The sequence below is a fragment of the Malus sylvestris genome, chromosome 1 (assembly GCF_916048215.2).
Source record: "Malus sylvestris chromosome 1, drMalSylv7.2, whole genome shotgun sequence".
Taxonomy (NCBI): domain Eukaryota; kingdom Viridiplantae; phylum Streptophyta; class Magnoliopsida; order Rosales; family Rosaceae; genus Malus; species Malus sylvestris.
The window spans coordinates 9,869,006-9,883,575 of NC_062260.1; positions in this window are offsets into that span (position 1 = coordinate 9,869,006).

Sequence of the window (14,570 nt, forward strand, 5' to 3'; positions counted from 1 at the left end):
AAGCTGTGAGAGAAGCTAAGTTAATGGCTTATGACGATATGTATAAGCGACTAGATACCAAAGAATGAGAGTTGGATATCTATAAACTAGCTAGAGCAAGGGAAAAGAAGACAAGGGACCTAAACCAAGTGAGGTGCATCAAGGATGAGGATGGAAAGGTTCTTGCTACAGAGAACGCGGTCAAAGACAGATGGAGAGGTTATTTTCATAACCTTTTCAATGAAGGACATGAAATGAGTACTTCTTTAGGGGAGTTGAGTAACTCAGAAGAGTGTAGAAACTATTCCTTTTATCATCGAATCAGGAAGGAAGAAGTGGTTGTAGCTTTGAAGAAGATGAAGCATAGAAAAGCAGTGGGCCCAGATGATATACCGATCGAAGTGTGGAAAGTCTTGGGAGAGACAGGTATAGCATGGCTCACTGACCTTTTCAATAAGATTTTGAAAATGAAGAAGATGCCAAATGAGTGGCGAAAGAGCACTTTGGTGCCTATTTATAAGAATAAGGGCGACGTACAAAATTGCATAAACTATAGGGGTATTAAGCCAATGAGTCATACAATGAAGCTCTGGGAGAGAGTCATTGAGCATAGCTTGAGGCAAGAGACATGAGTTTCGGACAACCAATTCGGGTTCATGCCAGGACGCTCAACCATGAAGGCAATCTATCTCTTACGAAGATTGATGGAAAGATATAGAGAGGGGAAAGAGGATTTACACATGGTCTTTATAGATTTGGAAAAAGCGTATGTTAGGGTCCCAAGAGACATTCTCTAGAAGATTTTGGAGAAGAAAGGAGTACGAGTAACATATATCCAAGCTATAAATGATATGTATGAAGGAGTAAAGATTGCCGTAAGAACTCATGAAGGACAAACCGAAAGCTTCCCCATAACTGTAGGATTACATCAAGGCTCATCCTTAAGTCCTTACCTTTTTGCGTTGGTAATGGATGAGTTAACAGGACATATTCAAGATGATATTCCTTGGTGTATGCTTTTCGCAGACGATATAGTGTTGATAGATGAAACTCAGGAAGGGGTAAATGTGAAGCTTAACCTTTGGAGAGAAGTGTTGGAATCTAAAGGTCTTCGCCTAAACCGATCAAAGACAGAATATATGGAGTGCAAGTTCAGTGCAAATGAAGGCCAAAATGAGTTAGGGGTGAGGATCGGAGATCAAGAAATACCAAAGAGCGACTGCTTTCGCTACCTAGGATCTATCTTGCAAAAGAACGGAGAATTAGATGGAGATCTCAACCATAGAATACAAGCTGGATGGATGAAGTGGAAGAGTACATCCGGCATGTTGTGTGAGTGCCGTATGCCACTGAAGCTCAAGGGAAAATTTTATAGGACGGTAATAAGGTCGGCAATGCTGTATGGCACAGAATGTTGGGCAGTGAAGCATCAACACGTACACAAAATTGGTGTAGCGGAGATGAGGATGTTTCGTTGGATGTGTGGGCACACAAGAAAGGATAAGATTAGGAATGAGGATATCTGAGGTAAAGTAGGAGTAGCCGAAATTGTAGGAAAGCTGAGAGAAAATTGGTTACGGTGGTTTGGACATGTGCAAAGAAGACCTACTTACGCTCCGGTTAGAAGATGCGACTACGGGATAGAGGTTCAGGGCTAAAGGGGTAGAGGAAGACCTAGGAAAACTTTGGAAGAGACTTTAAGAAAAGACTTAGAGTACTTGGATCTAACGGAGGACATGACACAGGACCGAGCACAATGGCGTTCTAAGATTCATATAGCTGAGCCCACTCAGTGACTTGGATTTTTCAAGTCTCCAACCGAGAAGTTTTCCTCACTCGAGAAATTAAGGGAACACTACCTCAACCTACATGCTTCACTCACAAAGCTTCAACATACAAGCTTCAACAAAAGAAAAATTCAAAGAACTTAGTGAAGAAGGCTTTGGTGTATTTAACACAATACGTTGAAATGAAGAAAAACTTATTTATTGATATCTCCGATAAGTTACAAATGTACATATACATGAGTCAAAATAAACAAACAAGAGGGGGGCCTTCACAAAGGTTGCTTAGGAGAAGTCTCAGCAGTCGGTAGAGCCCCAGAAAGAGAAGGCACCAGAGGGTGATCACTCGGAGCCTCAGTACTGGACAGAACCCTAGAAGGAAGAGGCATCGGAGGCTGATCATTTGGAGCTTCATTATGCGGTACAGCCCCAGAAGACGAAGGCAATAAATGTCTTTGGAACAAACCCACAAACCTCTGATGATCAAGTAAAATCTGACCATCAGATTTCTTCATCTGGTCAAGCTTCTTCTTCATGTTTGCAGCATAGTCATGTGCGAACCTATGCAACTGTTTATTCTCATGCTTGAGCCCTCTAATCTCCTGCTTGAGACTCATCACTTCAGCCGCCAATGATTCAACTTGGCGGGTTCGAGCAAATAGGCGTTGGGCCATATTCGACACAGAACCTGCACACTAAACATTGAGAGCCAGAGAATCCTTAACAGCCAACTCATCAGACCGTTTGGAAAGAAGTCTGTTGTCTTTAGGAGTGAGAATGTTCCTGGCCACCACCGCAGCGGTCATATCATTCTTCATCATGGAATCCCCAACGGTAAGGGGACCAGTAGGGGATAAGAATGATGGGCGCTATATGTTGTCTGGAGAAGGCGCGGCTGCTTCTTCACCAAGGTTCAAGTCAAAACGACGGTCGGAAGGGCTAGACATTTTCAAAGGTGTTGAAGAGAGAAGAGGTCGGACAAATCAAGATCTTAGAAGTGCAAGAAAAGAGCTTCTACTGGTGGAGATTCAAGTGTGCTCTGGAACTTAATGCCAGCCTCTATAAAAATCTGCACTCGACGGAGCTTCAGAAATCGAAGAGGCGCCTGCTTAGAAATCGAAGAGGCGTTTGCTTTCTCAAAAGCTGGGCTGCTTAGAGACCACGAGGGCCGATCTCAGAGATCAAAGAAGCGTTTGCTTTCTCAAAAGCTGGGCTGCACAAAGACCACGAGGGCCGATCTCAAAAATCGAAGAGGTGTTTGCTTTCTCAAAAGCTGGTCTGCTCAGAGACCACGAGGGCCGATCTCAGAAATCGAAGAGGCATTTGCTTTCTCAGCCTTATCAGCACCTGTCACATGCACAGTCAGCTTTGCGGAAATTACCGGCAATCTGTCGAAGATTTCTGGTGTAGTAGAAAGCACATGAATCTTCTTGTTCAATCATCCATTTTCCACACGCAACATCAGCTCATGGGTACCACAGATAACTTTGCCAAAGATCTCTGACAAAGTTTAGACACGTGAAGCTTGCGGCTCCCACTACATCGCTATGACCAAGAATGGTAAAAGAATAGCAAAGAAACAGCACTAACAAAGTTTAGACACATAAATTTTGAAGGTTTAGCTACCATATTATTACCCCACAAGGGTAAAGGAACATCACCACTGCTGGATAATTGGAAAGTCCCTGTGTGTTAACCTCTGTGCTCCGTGGCAAGGTAGACTAGCAAAAATGCCCAACCTTTACTCACATTCGAGAAAACACACCCAACAAGATTACTTGCTCCAAAATCGAAGAGGCACCGCCCTCTGAATCTCGAGAGCCAGACTCCCAACATGATTACTTTCTCAAAAATCGAAGAGACACCGCTCTCCGAATTTCAAGAGCCAGACTCCCAACAGGATTGCTTTCTCAAAAATCGAAGAGGCACCATTCTCTGAATCTCGAGAGCCAGATCCCCGACAGGATCGCTTGTTCGAAAACCGAAGAGGCATCGCTTTCTCAACTTCGAGAGCCAGATCTCCTTGGATAAAGCTTGTCTATAATCTTCACACCAACATCAGCTTTCCAGATACCACAGACCACTTTTTCAAAGTGCTCTGACAGAGTTAAAACACGTGAAGCTGGCAGCTCCCACTTCAGTGTTATGACCAAGAAGGGTAAAGGAATAGCATTACTACTTGTTGTTAGGGAGACTTCTATATATGTTGACCTCCATCCTCAACGGACAGGCAGACCTGCAAAAATGCTCAACCCTTCCTCATATCTGAGAGGGCACTCCCAACGAAGCCTCTCGAAATACTCAGCCTTCTTTCCCCCCGATACCTCTGCAAACAAGCTACACCAAAGCAAGAATATTTCATATAATCAGGGTTAAAAGCAAGAGTATCCCATATCATGCTTTTTCCCTGTCTTTTCCTTTGGCCTTGTTCTTACCTGCAAGACAAGGAGAAAGAGAGCAATCAGTCAGCACTTGGAATCAAGCTTCCATTCAAGAACTGCTTACTTGGAACCCCTTACCTGATTACTTACTTGGCATTGCTCTCGAGTACTCATCTTCAACATCTTATGCTTCCAGAGAAGATACCACATTTGCCTGAGGAACAGATAGGGCAAGTGAGAAGGATACAAGGAAGCATGTGGAGACAAGCGAAACAGAACATGTGTCAATACTTCCACTACTTTGTCAACAGCAAAAGTATCCCATATCAGCAGGGTCGAACGTACTCTAGATTTGATGGACTTGTTTTCCCTCAAATTCTTCAGTTGCCCTTATACTCTGGAGGTAACCAGAAAACCCTCCAGCCCAATTCAAGAATAAGCCTGTGGAAAGTTACTTATTCAAAAGCAAAAGTATCTCATATCATCTCTTCTCATTTTCTTCTCTTTATTCTTCATGCTGCCTACAAGATAAGGAGAATGAGAACAATCAGCCGGAACTCGAAAAACTTCTGATCTGGGACTGATTGCTTAGAGCTCTGATTGCTTACCTTGTATGTCACCTCTTTCAGCAGATCCCCTAGCTCGGCGACTTGGGGGACTCTTACTACATGGTTTGTATCGTGCTTGACCAAGCCTGAAACTACAAGTAAGCTTCAAGTGAAATTGATACATTACCTTGTGCATCTCCACCAATTAAAGATACCACCCCTGGACGGAGGAAGAGTACTTCCAGAGAAGATGCCACATCTACTTATGAGACAGATAAGGCAAGTAAAGACAATATCACACTTCGGTACTTAGAAGTTTCGTGATTACTTAGCGGCTTGGATCTTGCAAGTCCCCAACCGAAGAGCTTCCCTTCCAACCAGGAGGCCAATCACAGAGCGACACGTGTCGACATCAGAAGCCAATCATAGCGCGACACGTGTCAACATCGGAAGCCAATCACAACACGACATGTGTCAATGTCAGAACAAGGCTAGAAACTCTCTTTTATAAAAAGAGATCATTCTCCCAAAATATTTCCTAATGCCATTTGTACTAAATTATTCACTTGTACCCACTAAAGGAGAGCTTGAACCTATGTACTTGTGTAAACCCTTCACAATTAATGAGAACTCCTCTACTCCGTGGACGTAGCCAATCTGGGTGAACCATGTACATCTTGTGTTTGCTCTCCTGTCTCTATCCTTTTACATTCTTATCCACACTAATGACTGGAGCACTCTAGCGAAGGTCACAAACTTAATACTTTATGTTGTACCAAAGTCCTCACTGATTTTGTGCATCAACAATCCATAAGTCCTTACCTTTTTGCATTGGTAATGGATGAGTTAACAGGACATATTCAAGATGTTATTCCTTGGTGTATGCTTTTCGCAAACGATATAAGGTTGATAGATGAAACTCAGAAAGGGGTAAATGCGAAGCTTAACCTTTGGAGAGAAGTGTTGGAATCTAAAGGTCTTTGCCTAAGCCAATCAAAGACAGAATATATGGAATACAAGCGGGATGGATGAAGTGGAAGAGTGCATCCGGCGTGTTGTGTGACCATCGTATGCCACTGAAGCTCAAGGGAAAATTTTATAGGACGGCAATAAGGTCAACGATGCTGTATGGCATAGAATGTTGGGCGGTGAAGCATCAACATGTACACAAAATGGGTGTAGCGGAGATGATGATGCTTCGTTGGAGGTGTGGGCTCACGAGAAAGGATAAGATTAGGAATGAGTGGGTTGGACATGTGCAAAGAAGGCCTACTGACACTCCAGTTCGAAGATGTAACTACGAGACAGAGGTTCAGGGCTGAAGAGGTAGAGGAAGACCTAGGAAAACTTTGGAAGAAACCCTAAGAAAAGACTTAGAGTACTTAGATCTAACGGAGGACATGACACAAAACCGAGCGTAATGGCGTTCTAGGATTCTCATAGTCGACCCCACTTAGTGGGAAAAGGCTTTGTTGTTGTTGTTGTTGTTGTAGCATTTCAGCTCACGACATGTCGAGAAATTATAGTGCTGTGCTAATGTCATTAACTCATGCATCTTAAGCACCAATATTCAGACATGTGCACAACTAATGGTACACTGATTGAGTTCCCAATTTATAATGATGCTAACTTCATCATATAGTACTACAGTTAAACACATTTCTTTCCCAAATTAAATTAAGAAAAAATTCAACATTCACATGCCACAACAATGACACCGTTCCATGAAGTAATCTTACTATGACAGCCAAATTGACACAAAACATTTGTTCAGCAATCTGATTACAAAACAACCAACTAATTAAACACCAAATGATAGGCACGATTCCGGTAACCAAATTCAAAGAACAGAGTTCAGATAACGAAATGCAAAGAACACGATACATATAGTAAAATTCAAGAACATGATTAAGAGGATTCGAACTATATTGTGTTGAAAACTTACCGAAGAGTGACGATTCCAGGGTGGTAGCAGTCAGGCTTCTTGACTCCTCCAGTTGTAGGTGTTGATTTAACTGTAGCATATACAAAATTAAAACAATTAGCAACTTAGATTCAATAATTTGATTGTTTCTCGGAAAAAATCTCTTGCAGTTATCAATTCTAATTTTCGGCATTAGAAACCCAAACGAAACGCACTTGGTGGCAAGTGCCTTCCTCAGAGCCTTACCACTTTGTACGACCCATTTCTTCACAAATGAATGATAAAAATGCAAAGAAGTTGAAAAGAGACGAAGAACTGTAAGAACCCAGAGGTTACGAACACAACAGAGCAATAAACTTTGAAAGAAAAAAGAATTACAAAAACAACATATTATGTTTCATTATCATCATATACAAATTCAATCTACAAACTCATCGTTTCTACCAGATTCCTCCATTAATAGCACCACTCCAATTTGGCATCTGCATCACCACAGTCAGAGAAGCCTAACATGGGAAAAGTATTATCCAATTATGAGGGTTCAAATGAAATTCCTGATGCATAAAAATCAAACCTAAATTGAAATTATAATCAATTAGGGGGCTTCAATCAAACCAATTCCGAATTCAAAATAAAAATTTCTAGTAGTCATCGTCCTTGGATTCCATCGTTGTCCGACCATAAAAACCTAACGGCGGCCGGAGAACCACAAAATCAAGAGTAAAAAAGGAAGTGCGGGAGAGAGAAGCAGCCAAAATACAGAGAAGATGGCAAGAGTAAAAAAGCAAACCATTTAAAGAACCAGTGGAGATCAGAATAACTATGAAATACTACAGAGGCAACCAAACAGCCGTTATTATACTTTTTCTCAGTATGCCAACACCAATCAGAAAAAGAAAAAGAAAAAAAATCTATGGGACATATTTAAATCAATTTTAAAACTTCAATATATTTGTTTGTCAAACTCAGTGAACCAACTTCACGCTCATGCTTTCCAAAAAGAAAAGAAAATGAAGAACTAAAAGCACTGACAATTCCAAGCAACAGAGCAGCCATTATAAAAAGCCAAAAATCATTCCTTAGTGTCAAGACATGTAAATTGCATATGCATAAAGTAATTTTCTACTTAAAGTAATGAGGCTTTAGATGTTGTAGATAGGATAAAACGTCAAATGCTATGAAATTGCCAGATATGTAAACGATTAATATGGTGTATGTGAAAGTGAATGGTAGCTCTCTTAAATTGTAAGATTCCAACATATCATGTAGAAGTGCCTTTTATACATTGATAGCTATTGTATAAGTGCCCTATATAAATGATTATGCAAAAGATTTTCAGTTTTACTTCTACCATCCATTAATTGTCCTATCCAAAATGCTTTGAAAAATAAATCTATAGCTGCTAACGGTCTATATTCTTTATGCTGTCAGACCCTGCAATCTAAAAATTCATGTAAATGCAGAGGTTTGGCTGAAGGAGAGGGCATCGAAGAAATCCAGAAATCCTTCCATGACAAACTTAGTTGTACACCCATGGCGTGTGTGCTGTATGGTAGATGCCCTCTCTCTTTTAACAACACACAATAGCTTATGCAAATGCAAAGAGACTTCAACATATTTCATTTAAAATAAGTTTACATTTTGTAGCAAATGCATATGGCAAAATAGTGTATAAGTAATCATACTGGAGACCAAACAAAACAGTTCAAAAGCTTCAATGGAAATATAAATTTGCAGAAGAAAAAAAAACTTGAATTTACAAACCCATAAAATAAAAAATTCAACCAGATTAAATTGAAGAAGAAATACCAAGAACTGAACTCAACCAGATTAAATGTAAGAAGAAATACCAAGAACTAAATTCAACCAGATTAAATGTAAGAAGAAATACCAAGAACTTAGAGCTGCAGACTACCAAAATGCTCATGATCATGGCCGTGCTGATGAAATCCAAATCTGTAATTTCATGTCATCTTCCTCAGTCAATTCCTTGAGAAGCTTCGATGTCGCCAACAATCTCTCCTATTCGTGGCCGCGGCCATGGTCGTGCCCACTGCCGTGGATCTCTCTCCTTCTAACCAGACACCACTTCAACCCCTTCTACTTTCAAACTGACCTTTCATTATCTGCATTAACAAAAACAATAACTTCTGTCAGTGCATTCAAACCAAACCTATATATCAATTCCTAAAATCAACTGCAAATCACAAATTTACCCAAAAACAATCCCGCAAAGACCCAAAATCCCTGAAAATTACTATATTTTCACTCCCTCCACCCCAAAATCAGAAAAATAGAAAATAGAATTTAATAACATTGTACATAGAAAGCAAGGAATCAATAATTTATGAGGCTACCCAGGACAATAATGAGCTTTTAGAGAGCGTATTCATACATGGATGCACAAATACACAGACACAACAGAGACCATTCGATGAAAAAAAATAGACGCTGAGAGACTCGAACGCACACTATTCATAGATCCATGACTTAGAATTACTTAGATCCAGTTGAAATTATTATAATAAAAAGAAATTAGGGATGTGAACTTATCATACCTCTAATAGCAGCTTAGTTTTTGTGACATTTTAAGTAGTTAGATAAAACAATCTTCTGTGGAAAAGAACCTTATTTTCATATGCTACAATTAACAAATCTTAGTGTTAGTAAGGAAAATAAATAGGACATTTGTGTGCTACTTTGTGGTGTGCTTTTAATCCTATCACCTTGTCCGACAAAAGCAAACATGACAGATCACCTGGAAGATTTTCCCTCACTACAAGGTCCTGCGATTCTAGAGAGCCCGACTTCTTCTGAGAAGTCAGGTGGAAAAGTTACTAATGAAGACTTACAAGCTACTATGGTGCAAGTATTAAGAAGCATGGAGAAGATTACTATGGAGACTAGAGGAGAAGTTAGCAGACTCTTTTCCTTAACAAGAATTCTGCAAAAAAAGCTAGAGTTAGAGTACTTTACACCAAGGGATGGCTATGCCAGGGATCCAACCAGAGAAGCAAATCTAGATAAGGGACCAATGATTCTTTTGTTCCCCTTACTCGAGGAAAAGAAAGACAAGGGGAAAAAGAATGAGGATGCTAGAACCAGTCGGCCAGAGGAATAGAAGATTCAAGAAACAAGTTTGCCCGACCCTCTACTATTCCCACTAGATGGCAGGGGGCAAATCGGGCTAGAAGAAAGGAAGTTTGAGACAACCCATCAAGTAGGAGAGACAAGAGGGAAAGGCTTACCTATAGTTGCGGGCAAACCCTTCCTTTATAGGCCACCATCATTGGCTAATAAGGGAGGAGAAGCAAAATGGAGGCATTTAGAACCATAGAGGGAGGCTTTCTTAGGCAACAAGTGCAGCCCGAAGTGGGGGACTTCTTCCACCCCACACAACAACGTGGCTAACCAGCAACTCAGAAATAAGTTAGCAGAACTAAGAAGGATGGTGGTCCACAATGCTCAGCCACATGTTTGCCTACTATTTAGGATACCATACCAGAAGCCTTATCTAGAGTACATTGATGAGCAAAATTCTTTCCCGCTCAACATCAAGATGCCTGCATTCCCAACCTTAAGTGGGGAAAACTGTAATGTGTCTTCCAGATACCACATTTTTAAGTTTTCAAACTATTGTGTGGCATTTGAAGACAACCCTAATTACAAGTTGAGACTGTTTGAAAATTCATTAGTAGGCTTAGCCTCTCAATGGTATTCTCTGTTACCACCTAATTCCATTGCCAACTGGGGGCAAATGGAGATGACCTTCCATGAATAGTTCTATAGGATGAAGCCAGAAATGACCATTAATGATTTGGTGGAGGTAAAGCAGTATGAACATGAGGCAGAGGATTTTAGGATGAGGTTCAGGAGAACTATGATGAGGTGCCTCTTCTTAATCAATCATGTTAAGCTCATACCCATTTCCTAGAAGGCTCTGAGGCTATCTTTGAGAAAGAAGTTCTATGATGTACAGTTTAATGAGCTTCAAGAGTTGGTGATCGCAGCTACTAAGTATGAGAAGTTGCTGATAGAGGAACAACAAGAGAATCACTTACCTAAAGTGCCTCATTTTTTATAAGAACAAAGCCCTAATACACTAGTTGAAGTTGAAAGCCTAGAGCCGGGAAAAAATGATAGCAATGTGGGAGAAGGGATTAAGTTGTGTGCTACACAGATGACCATTCCTTTCAAACCTTTAATGGTGAAATGATTAGTCCAACCTGTCAAGGACCAGAAGATCATGATGAATGATGAGGTTTTGTGCCTATGAAACCCCCAAAGTACCAGGCCTATTCTTTTGATCTAACCAAGGCAACAAACATCTATGAAGACTTAGTGAGGGCTAAGGTGATCTTGCCTGACATCACCAAGAAAATACCCAAACCAGAAGAACTTAGAGGGAAGAAGTACTGCAAACTTCACTACACCTTCAATCACTCCATAGCTAATTGTGTGCAGTTTAGGGATTGGATCCAGGATCTCATAGTTAAAGGAAAGCTGTTATTGGAAAAACCCCCAACCCAATATGATGATTGACATAAATCCATTCCTAGAAGTCCCAATCAACATGATCAACCTTAACTGGGTTGAAAAATGAAAAGCAAAAGGTACCTGAAATATGAGGGGAGAGAGAAGGCAAGTTGTTAGGCCCACAAAAGGTATTAGAAGGTTGCCCAACAAACCCCAAGCAGCTGTGGTCAGATGAGTCGTTTTATGCAACAGGTGCCAATGTGAGTGTGAACTCGAGGTGCCAACATCAAGCACTGTTATTGATCAAGAGTTGGTCAAAAGAAGAAAGATAGAGGAACAAGAAGCCCACATAAGTGTTATTTGGGCCGCAGAAAAAAAAAAACCTCCAAGAATGTGTTCCAGAGATTAAAAGGAGATTTAGAACCTAAAGGCCTATCTGAGGTATTCAGAAACTATGAAGCCTTTGAAGATGTGGAGAGCAAAGAAGCAAAGTTGCCAAGGTGGGTGGATGTGAAACCTCCCCAGCCAAGTTACCATAGCAGTGTAAGATAAGGATGGCGAGAGAGAACAATGAACCCAATTTCCCTAGTTACTAAAAAGATTCAGCCCGACTCAGCCGAAAGTGGTACATAGTTAGAAAAGATGGGAGACCTGTTAGAGAGATGGGGGTATCCATGATAACGAGGGTTCAAAGGCAGCATAAGGCTTATATGAATTCGTTGAAAATCCCTACCATTTCAAAAGTTTTTTAGAATGTCAAGTTCGGAAAGGTCACCCAAGTGGGAAGAAGACAACTCCAATGGAGAAGTAAGAAAGAGATAAAGAGAGCTAATAGTAAAGCTGAAGGTGAATGAGATCATGTACCTCAAAACCCCCATCTAGGGAAGTACATAATCTTGAGAATAGCTTAAGAGAGTGGTGATAATGCCTACACAGGCTATAATCCAGAGCCTATATGTTTTGGGACCATCTCCCCTGAAAGAGGGATACCTCCACCTCTACTGGTAGATAATCTCTGTGAAATCCCAATGGAGTTGCATGACTTTAGTATAGCAAAAGAAGAGGAAGTGCCCGAGTTAATGTTAACCAATGATACACATGCATGGATGGATCAATTTGTGTATCAAATTAGAGGAAAGAAAGAAGAAGAAATGCTAGGACCCAATAACTTCCATGTAAACATGACTTATGTTTTATCAGCCATGTTCTATGCAGAACCAGATCAACCAGAAGTAATGAAGGGTGATTATTTGGCACTAGAACCATGATGGCATTTATGAACATTGATGAAGCTAGGAAAGAAGGATCAAGCTTGGAAAACTTGCCCTGCCTTACACAAAAATAGCTCAAGAAGGTTTATTCTGACAAAATGGTGTTCAGCAAGCCAAGTCTAACCTTGGCAAACCATCTGAAGCCCATATATGTGATAGTTCATCTAGAGGGAGTAGCCTTCAAGAAAGTATTAATAGATGGTGAGGCAGCAGTCAATGTGCTTCTACTCAAATAGATGAGGAAGCTTTGCAAAAGTGAGGAAGATCTTATTCCTACTAATCTCATAATGTCCAGTTTCTCTAGGGCTATCACCAGAACATATGAGATATTGCCTTTGGAGGTAGAATTGGGATCCAAGAAAATCATGTTGGCATTCTTTGTGGTGGACAACAGCTCTACCTTTGGGGCATTGCTGGGGAAAGATTGGATGCACCAGAGTTTATCTATGCCATCCACCTTACACCAACAAGTTGTTTTCTACCATGAAGCCAGAGGTGATGAACCAGGATTCTGGGAGATAGTGGAGGCCGAATCATGACCATTTCTCCCCACAACCAATGTTGCAAAGGCAAATTTTTACAATCCCAGTGTTGGTATCTTACAATGCTTAAGTGCTAATAAGAACGATTTCCCTACCAAGGTGATTGCCCAGAAGCTCCTAGAACAAGGATTTTCTCTCAGTACGGGGGAATGAGACATGCCTTATATTGTCCCAGCCACCAACACCAATGATGACAGATGAGAAGAGGAAGGACCAAGTGATTGTAGTCAGTTCCCTAATTAAAAGATTGTTGGTGTATGAGAGAGAAAGAAAAAAGATTAGGGAGAGCTTAGCCAATGAGGTGGCAGAGTGGAAAAAAGAAACTTCAGGCACCAAGGACAAGGAAGGAAAAAGTTTTTGGGAGAAAAAGTAGAAGCCACCATTCACATGGTTGAATGTATATATGACTTGGACCAGCCAGAGGATGAGCCTGAGGCCCCAAAGTCAATTGAATTTTTATGTACAGGGCCTGATAAACTAGCACCAAAAGTATAGGATCCCTTGGAAACCATTAATTTGGGAACTGGGGAGGATCTAAGGCCAATACAACTTAGTGGCTTGTTAGAGGCTAGAGATCGGGCAAAAATAGTTAACCTTTTGCATGAGTGGCATTACACAGAAATGCCTGGATTGGACCCCTGATTAGTGGAGCACAAAATGCCTATCACAGAGGGGTACAAACCTGTGAAGCAAACACCAAGAAGAATGTCGAAGGAAATAGAAAAGAAAGTCAAGGAAGAGATTAAGAGGCTAGTAAAGGTAGGATTTATTAGACCTGCAAAGTATATTGAGTGGTTGGCCAACATTGTACTTGTATTAAAAGTTGTAACTAACATCATCCGATGTTGTGTCGACTATAGAAACATTAATGAAGCCATGGCTAAATATGAGTCCCACATGCCTATGGCTGACCTATCCATAGATGCAGTTGAAAAACATAAGGTTCTATCTTTTATGGATGGGAATGCTAGATATAATCAAATAAAAATGGCTAGGGAAGACATACATAAGACAACATTTAGGTGCCCAGGACATGTAGGAGCATAAGAATACGTAGTCATGCAATTTGGGCTGAAAAATGTTGGTGCTACTTATCAAAGAGAAATGAATGTTATTTTTCATGATTTAATCACGCATAGCATGGAAGTATACATTGATGATATCATGGTAAAGTCAAAAACTGAAGAGCAGCACCTAGAAGACCTTAAACAAGCCTTAGTGAGAATGAAGACCCACAAGTTGAAAATGAATCCTACGAAATGTGCCTTTAGGGTTAGATCGGGTAACTTTTTGGGATTCCTTATTCATCAGAGAGGTGTGGAGATAGACAAAAACCAAGCTCGGCCTATAATGAAGTCATCTTCCCCCACCAACAAAGTACAAGTGCAAAGGCTATTGGGGAAGATCAACTTTTTAAGGAGATTCATTGTTAATTTGACGGACAAAATCCAGCCATTGACTCCTTTATTAAGATTAAAGAATCAAGATAAGTTATAGTGGGGCCCATAACACCAAGAAGCTTTTGACAGAGTAAAAGATTGTCTAGACTCTCCACTAGTGCTCATGTCCTTTAGAAGGGGAAACCTTTGAAGCTCCATATTTCTGCTTTTGAAAAGTCAATAGGAAGCTTATTGGCTTAAAACAATGAAGGGGGGAAGGAGCAAG